The sequence below is a fragment of the Mercurialis annua genome, linkage group LG1-X, assembly GCF_937616625.2.
Source record: "Mercurialis annua linkage group LG1-X, ddMerAnnu1.2, whole genome shotgun sequence".
In the NCBI taxonomy this organism is placed as follows: Eukaryota; Viridiplantae; Streptophyta; class Magnoliopsida; order Malpighiales; family Euphorbiaceae; genus Mercurialis; species Mercurialis annua.
The window spans coordinates 29,793,159-29,802,573 of NC_065570.1; positions in this window are offsets into that span (position 1 = coordinate 29,793,159).

Consider the following 9,415-nt stretch of genomic DNA (forward strand, 5'->3'; position numbering starts at 1 on the left):
GCACGCCACGTGTGTGCGATCGCACGCCACGGGTGTGCGATCGCAGGCCACGGGCAAAGTTGTGTAGAATAAGCAAAGGCAACCTCTATTTATAGGGCAAAGTTCTTCTTAAGAATGCAACACCTCACATGCTAGATGTCACACACACCAAGCAAAGGTGTTTCCACCATTCGACACCTCACATGCTAGATGTCACACACCAAGCATAGGTGTTGCCACCATCTGACATATCAGATTCTAGGTGTCACACATCAAGCATAGGTGTTGCCACCTTCTGACACGTTGGAAGCTAGGTATCACACATAGAGACATACATGACCTCATCTCAGTTTTTATTCTTGATAAATATGGCTTCCACTAGAAACAACTTTCTAAGTAAGTCATATACAGCTGCGCAGGTTTTATCATCCATCAAGAACAATTTGAGATAGCATATAATCTTTTCTCCGTTCATCCTGAGTGATAAATCCTCTCTTGGTAAACCCCTATCTCCATATACAACTAACTAGAGCCAACACATCCCGCGACCCTAGCTCATGAAAAATCTAGGGATAAGGAGTATCAAACTCTAATCACCTATATACAAGATAATGTCACCGCAAGTCAAAGGACATATGTACAATTATGAAATAGATGACATTAAATTGACTTTGATGAAATACCATGTATAAGTCATCTAGCGTCACTTGTTCGACTCACTCAAACCCTTTGAGTGTCCATATGTTTATTCTGATCCCCATCAAGTAGTATGAGACTCACTGCTTCTTATAATTAGTAACTCTTTAATAATCAAGAGAACAAACAGAGGTGACGATCTTTCCGGGATAATGCGATCCCTTATTCGTAGGACCCCATCGATCGTGAATGGTTATGTAGGTCACTTGTATAATAGAATCCGTCACTCATACTCTCAAAACCATAAGAATATATTCTATCACAATGTGATTAAGGACAATATGAAATAAATATACACTTAGTTGATGAGGAACTTAGTTAAAATAAAACATATTTATAATTGCCAATGGGATTTGTTTATACAAGTATAAATACAAATTGGCCCTAGGGCACATATTACTAACATTTAGCGATTTAAGTCAAACGTTTACAAACATTACGAAACAAAACCAAATGTTTCACCTTTTTAGCGATTTAAGCCAAACGTTTACAAACATTACAAAACAAAACCAAACGTTTAAAACGCTACTTAACAAGCTTTATGAAACAAATCCAAATCAAACGTTTCACCTTTTTAACGATTTAAGCCATACGTTTACAAACGTTACAAAACAAATTCAAACGTTTCACCTTTTTAGCGATTTAAGCCAAACGTTAACAAACGTTACGAAACAAAACCAAACATTTCACCTTTTTAGCGATTTAAGCCAAACGTTTACAAATTTTACGAAATAAAACCAAACGTTTAAAACGTTACGAAAAGAATCCAAACGTTTACAAACGTTTAAAAAAACACAAAAATATTCCCCATTTTAGCGATTTAAGCCAAACGTTTATAAACGTTACGAAACAATTCCAATCGTTTGTAAACATTACATTTTTCCCAGGGTGTACGTTGAAAACATCTACAAAGCGAATACGTACCTCTAGCGAGATTTACTTTTCCTCCCGTGTCCTCCTTTTAGTAGGCGCCCAGAAACAAATCCAAACGTTTTACATTTTTAGTGATTGAAGCCAAACGTTACGAAACATATTCAAACGTTTCGAAACAAATCCAAACGTTTAAAACATTACGAAACAAATCCAACCATTTCACCTTTTTAGCAATTTAAGCCGAAAGTTTACAAAGGTTACAAAACAAAACCAAACGTTTCACCTTTTTAGCGATTTAAGCCAAACGTTTACAAATGTTACGAAAAAAATCCAAACGTTTCACCTTTTTAGCGATTTAAGCCAAACGTTTACAAACGTTACGAAACAAATCCAAGCATTTTACCATTTTAGCAATTAAACCAAACTTATAACACGTTGCGAAATAAATCCAAACGTTTCCTATTTTTAGCAATTTAAGCCAAACGTTTACAAACTTTACAAAACAAATCCAAACGTTTCACCTTTATAGCAATTTAAGCAAAACGTTTACAAACGTTACAAAACAAATCCAAACGTTTCCCCTTTATAGCGATATAAGCCAAACGTTTACAAACGTTAAGAAACAAATCCAATAGTTTCACCTTTTTAGCGATTCTAGCCAAACGTTTACAAACGTTACGAAACAAATCCAAACGTTTCACCTTTTTAGCGATTTAAGCCAAACGATTACAAAAGTTACAAAACAAAATCCAAACGTGTCACATTTTTAGCATTTTCAGCATAACGTTTACAAACGTTACGAAACAAATTCAAACATTTCACCTTTTTATCGATTTAAGCGAAACGTTTACAAACATTATAAAACAAATCCAAATGTTTCATCTTTTTACCGATTTTATGCCAAACATTCACAAGCGTTACGAAACAAATCCAAACGTTTCACCTTTTTAGCGATTTAAGCAAAACGTTTACAAAATGTTACGAAACAAATCCAAACGTTTCCCATTTTTAGCAATTTGAGCCAAACGTTTACAAAAGTTACGAAACAAATACAAACGTTTCACATTTTAGCGATTTAAGCCGAACGTTTACAAACGTTACGAAACAAAACCAAACGTTTAAAACGTTATGAAACAAATCCAAATGTTTCACCTTTTTAGCAATTTAAGCCAACCGTTTACAAACGTTGCGAAACAAATCCAAATGTTTCACCTTTTTAGCGATTTAAGCCCAACGTTTGCAAATGTTACGAAACAAAACCAAACGTTTAAAACGTTACGCAACAAATCCAAACGTTTCACATTTTTAGCGATTTAAGCCAAACGTTTACAAACATATACGAAACAAAACCAAGCGTTTCACCTTTTCAGCAATTTAGGCCAAACGTTTACAAACGTTATGAAACAAATCCAAGAGTTTCACCTTTTTAGCAATTTATGCCAAACGTTTATAAATGTTACAAAACAAATCAAGCGTTACACCTTTTTAGCAGTTTAAGCCCAACGTTTACAAACGTTACGAAACAAATCCAAATATTTCACCTTTTTAGTTATTTAAGCCAAACGTTTACAAACGTATGAAATAAATCCCAACGTTTCACCTTTTTAGCTATTTAAGCCCAACGTTTACAAAGGTTACGAAACAAATCCAATTTTTTTAGCACTTTAAGCCAAACATTTATAGACGTTACAAACTAATCCAAGTGTTTCACCTTTTTAGAAATTTAAGCCAAACGTTTGCAAACGTTACGAAACAAATCCAAGCGTTTCACCTTTTTAGTAATTTAAGCCAAACGTTTTCAAACGTTACGAAACAAATCCAAACGTTTCCTGTTTTTAGTGATTCAAGCCAAACGTTTACAAACGTTACGAAAAAAATCCAAACTTTTCACCTTTTTAGCGGTTCAAGCCAAACGTTTACAAACGTTACGAAACAAATTCAAATTTTTCACCTATTTAGCGATTCAAGCCAAATGTTTACAAACGCTACGAAATAAATCCAAACGTTTACAAAAGTTACTGTCACGACCCAATTTGATGGATCGCGACCGGCGCTAGGGTATGGGTATGGTTGTACCAAAACCAGTAGCAAGACTTGCGGAAAACAACCAATCATATAAACCTGCAGAAAAATCCAATGCTCGGGGCAAACGAGACTCCAACTTAAACAAACAGTTTATGTAATAATATTTCTATTAAATAATAAATAACCAGAGTTAAACAATTTAATATGCCGAAGCATAAAATAAGCAAGTCAGACCCAATCCGACAACAACTAAAATAATACAGACTTCTAGTTTACTATTGCGGTCTAAGAATAAAATCTGTTTGACATTTTATTAAAATAAAATAAATCTCCGAGAAATAAAAAAAATATCGGAGATCAGCAGACTCGCTCAAAATCATTAACCTGGAAAATTTGGGAAAACAACGGAGTCAGATATACTGAGATAAGTTCGCAATACTATTTACATTTATTAAGTTTAAAACCCTTAAATCAAAACATTTTTATACTAGTATAATATGATTATGGAAATACAATATTGAAATGATCCCAGCGTGAGTATGACATATCATACCGAATAATAAACCCAGAGTGGACGGGAACAAATCCTCGTCAAATTACCAACGTAAGCAAGACCATAGTCTACCGATCCCAGAGTATATACCGGTGCACACAGTCTCGATACAAGCCTATCGAGTAGCTCGTTTCAATCAAGATCCATAATCGCTTAAAACAATTCAAAAACATTTATAATACTAAAATATGATGCGGTACTTAATAAAGCGGTAAATAGCACTACAAACTCACTGCTTGCTTATCCACGTGAATCTTGGCAAACAGGTAACCCTGCGTAGACTCCGAAACACGAACGTCAACGGGTCTAAAATAATATATAAGTTAATATCCGAACAACCCCTAACTCTAAGATTACTAGACACCACATATGACTAGCACAATACCGGGTCATGCATAAACGTAGCCAGAATAGAATGAACAATTAATCACGTAATGACCCGAGTCAAAAATGAACCACATCAAGTAACACAATACTCAAATAAATAAATAAGCCAAGTTTATTGGATTTCCGCTTTAAAATCCGTTCCGGAAAATATTACTTAAATAATAAGTAAATAATAACTTAAATCCATTTCCTCAAATATTGGGTTAACCGAGTTACCAATAACTACCAAGCTACCTCACATGTCGGGTGACCCAAGTCTAACCCGACCCATATATTTTATAAAAATATAAACCGGAGTTTATAATTCCTAAAAGCAACTTTAATAAAATAAATATATTCATATTCAATTATAAACCATAGTTTATAATTATAGTAACAACTTTGATAAAATAATAATTGAATTTAAAATGTAACTCAATAACTTATAATTCAAGTAACCAATAGTTACAAATAATTTACTTTATTAAAATAAATTAAGAAAACCATTAAAAATCTTAAAACGTCCAATTGACACGTCTAGTCAAAAATATCCAAAATTAATAATTACCCGAGTAATTATAAATTATTGGTTAAATAATAATAATAATTACTTTCACTTTATTAATAAGTCAAAAAATAAATAATTAAAAATCACACGACAAATAAAAGTCCGGAGTTAAGTCAAGAATAAATAAATTAAAATCTTAAATAAATTATGGAAGAATCAAATATGAATAATAATAAACAATTTAAGCCCAACATTATTTTAAAGAAAAAGAACTACTAACCAAACCATTAAAATTTCTAACCAATAACATTTAAGCATAAAACCAAAATCAGTGACTTGTAAGCATAATTATCCATATTCTTTAATTCACCAAAGAACCAAACTAAATTAACATATTTGATTTGCAGCAAACCCACTTAAAGTGGCCAGCTAATAACATGCTTGATTTTTTTGAAATGGTAACCAACCAGCCAACAGTTAAACAAGCTAAACAGAATTATAAATTTTCATCTTCAACCATTCTCAGTAACCAAAAACGAACCCAGACTTTCAAACAAAAAGTCATCATCGCAAGATCAAACCATAAGCCAAATAAAATCAACTTAAATGTACAATACTAACAAGAATTCTCTAGATGATAAAACCTTAGACAAACAATCAGAATTAAAAATACTAAAGCATTGACATATCATAAACCAAGAACCGTTGACAGAATCATGAACAACGTAACAAAAAAAAATCAAAACGAAGATCGATCCAAAAAGCAATCAGCCTAACCACTATTTAACACATGAGATTATAATAATCAAAACACCAAAATCACAACAAGAAAAGGAATCACAATCGACAAAAACTTTTCCAACAAACAGAACCAATTAACACACACATACGGTGAAACGGCGGCGGGTATAACAGATTGAATAACGCACCGTTTCGCGAAAACAAAGATGCGAATCGTAGAGGCGAGAGTCCAGAATCACAGGGACAAGACGGATCTCAAATTTAATGCTGAAACGAGTGAGAACAGATCAATATACTAAACTTTCGATTTTTGAATCAAAACTAAGAAAATAAAAACAAGAAGAAACTTATGGCTAGGGTTTGAAGGAATAGAAATAGAATAGGGTTTGAAAGTAAAATAAACGAATGAAGGGAAAAGAAAAACACAGCACACTGTTACACAAATATTTTAGCTTATGTTTCAAACATGGTGGTCTTTCTCATATCTTTTAGCCATCTTCAAATTGATGGGCTTCACGTGGAAGGTAATATATATGCATGAATTTCATGCCAAATTTAAACATTGTTTTTTTTTAAAATTTAATAATACAAATCAAACAAGAATCGAACCACGACCGAATCAACGAACGACTAAAATAAAATTTAATAATAATAATAATAATAATAATAATAATAATAATAATAATAATAAATTACCTAAACTTGATGAAATGCAAAAATTTAAAATTTAAATTTGAAATAATTTAATAGTAATAAAAAGAAAAATACGGGATATTACAGTTACAAAATAAATCCAAACGTTTCACCTTATTAGCGATTTAAGCGAAACGTTTGCAAACATTACAAAACAAATCTAAATGTTTCACCTTTTTTGCGATTTAAGGCAAACGTTCTCAAACGTTACGAAATAAAACAAAACGTTTCATCTTTTTAGCAATTTAAGCCAAACATTTACAAACATTACGAAACAAAACCAAATGTTTAAAACGTTATGAAGCAAACGTTGCGAAACAAATCCAAACGTTTACAAACGTTACAAAACAGAACCAAACTTTTCACTTTTTTAGCAATTTAAGGCATACGTTTACAAACGTTACGAAACAAATCCAAACGTTTCACCTTTTTAGCGATTCAAGCCAAACGTCTACAAACATTACGAAACAAAACCAAACGTTTCACCTTTTTAGCGATTTAAGCCAATTGTTTACAAACGTTACGAAACAAAACCAAACGTTTCACCTTTTTAGCGATTTAAGCCAATTGTTTACAAACGTTACGAAACAAAACCAAACGTTTAAAACGTTACGAAAAGAATCCAAACGTTTCAAAAAAACACCAAATGTTTCCCCATTTTAGCAATTTATGTCAAACGTTTATAAACGTTACGAAACAAATCCAATTGTTTGTAAACATTAGTAAACAAATCCAGACGTTTGACATTTTTAGTAATTGAAGCCAAACGTTTACAAACGTTACGAAACATATCCAAACGTTTCGAAACAAATCCAAATGTTTAAAACATTACCAATAAAATCCAATCGTTTCACCTTTTTAGCGATTTAAGCCGAAAGTTTACAAAGGTTACAAAACAAATCCAAACGTTTCCCCTTTTTAGCGATTTAAGCCAAACGTTTACAAACGTTACGAAACAAATCCAAGCATTTTACCTTTTTTGCAATTTAAGCCAAACATATAAAACGTTGCGAAATAAATCTGAACGTTTCCTATTTTTACTAATTTAAGCCAAGCGTTTACAAATGTTACAAAACAAATCCAAACGTTTCACCTTTTTATCAATTTAAGCTGAACGTTTACAAACGTTACAAAACAATCCAAACATTTCACCTTTATAGCGATTTAAGCCAAACGTTTACAAACGTTAAGTAACAATTCCAAACGTTTCACCTTTTTAGCGATTTAAGCCAAACGTTTACAAACTTTACGAAACAAATCCAAACGTTTCACCTTTTTAGCAATATAGGCCAAACAGTTACAAAAGTTACAAAACAAATCCTAACATGTCACCTTTTTAGCAATTTAAGCATAACGTTTACAAACGTTATAAAACAAATTCAAACGTTTCACCTTTTTATCGATTTAAGTTTACAAACGTTACAAAACAAATCCAAACGTTTCATCTTTTTACTGATTTAAGCAAAACATTTACCAGCGTTACGTAACAAATTCAAACGTTTCACCTTTTTAGAGATTTAAGCCAAACGTTTACAAAATGTTACGAAACAAATCCAAACGTTTTGCATTTTTAGCAGTTTGAGCCAAACGTTTAGAAACATTACGAAACAAATACAAACATTTCACATTTTAGCGATTTAAGCCGAACGTTTACAAACGCTACGAAACAAAACCAAACGTTTAAAACTTTCTGAAACAAATCCAAATGTTTCACCTTTTTAGCAATTTAAGCCAAATGTTTACAAAAGTTACGAAACAAATTCAAATGTTTCACCTTTTTGGCGATTTAAGCCAAAAGTTTACAAACGTTACGAAACAAAACCAAACGTTTAAAACATTACGCAACAAATCCAATCGTTTCACATTTTTAGCGATTTAACCCAAATGTTTACATACATTACGAAACAAAATCAAGCGTTTCACCTTTTCATCAATTTAGGCCAAACGTTTAAAAACGTTACGAAACAAATCCAAGCGTTTCACCTTTTTAGCAATTTAAGCCAAAGGTTTATAAATGTTACAAAACAAATCCAAGCGTTTCACCTTTCTAACAATTTAAGCCAACCATTTACAAACGTTACGAAACAAATCCAAATATTTCACCTTTTTAGCGATTTAAGCCAAACGTTTACAAACGTATGAAACAAATCCAAACGTTTCACCTTTTTAGCGATTTAAGCCCAACGTTTACAAAGGTTACGAAACAAATCCAATTTTTTTTACCTTTTTAGCAATTTAAGCCAACCATTTACAAACGTTACAAACAAATTGAAGCGTTTCACCTTTCTAGCAATTTAAACCAAACGTTTGCAAACGTTACGAAACAAATCTAAGCGTTTCACCTATTTAGCAATTTTAGCCAAAAGTTTACAAACGTTACGAAAAATCAAAATGTTTCACCTTTTTTGCGATTCAAGCCAAACGTTTACAAACGTTACGAAAACAATCCAAACGTTTACCCTTTTTAGCGGTTCAAGCCAAACGTTTACAAACGTTACGAAACGAATCCAAACTTTTCCCTTTTTAGTGATTTAAGCCAAACGTTTACAAACGTTACGAAATAAATCCAAACGTTTCACCTTTTTAGCGATTCAAGTCAAAAACGTTACAAAACAAATCCAAACGTTTCACCTTATTAGCGATTTAAGCCAAACATTTGCAAACATTACGAAACAAATCCAAATGTTTCACCTTTTTAGCGATTTAAGGAAAACGTTCACAAACGTTACGAAACAAAACCAAACGTTTCACCTTTTTAGCGATTTAAGCCAAACGTTTTTAAACATTACGAAACAAAACCAAACATTTAAAACGTTACGAAACAAACATTACGAAACAAATCCAAACGTTTACAAACGTTATGAAACAGAACTAAACGTTTCACCTTTTTAGCAATTTAAGCCATACGTTTACAAACGTTATGAAACAAATCCAAACGTTTCACCTTTTTAGCGATTCAAGCCAAACGTTTACAAACGTTA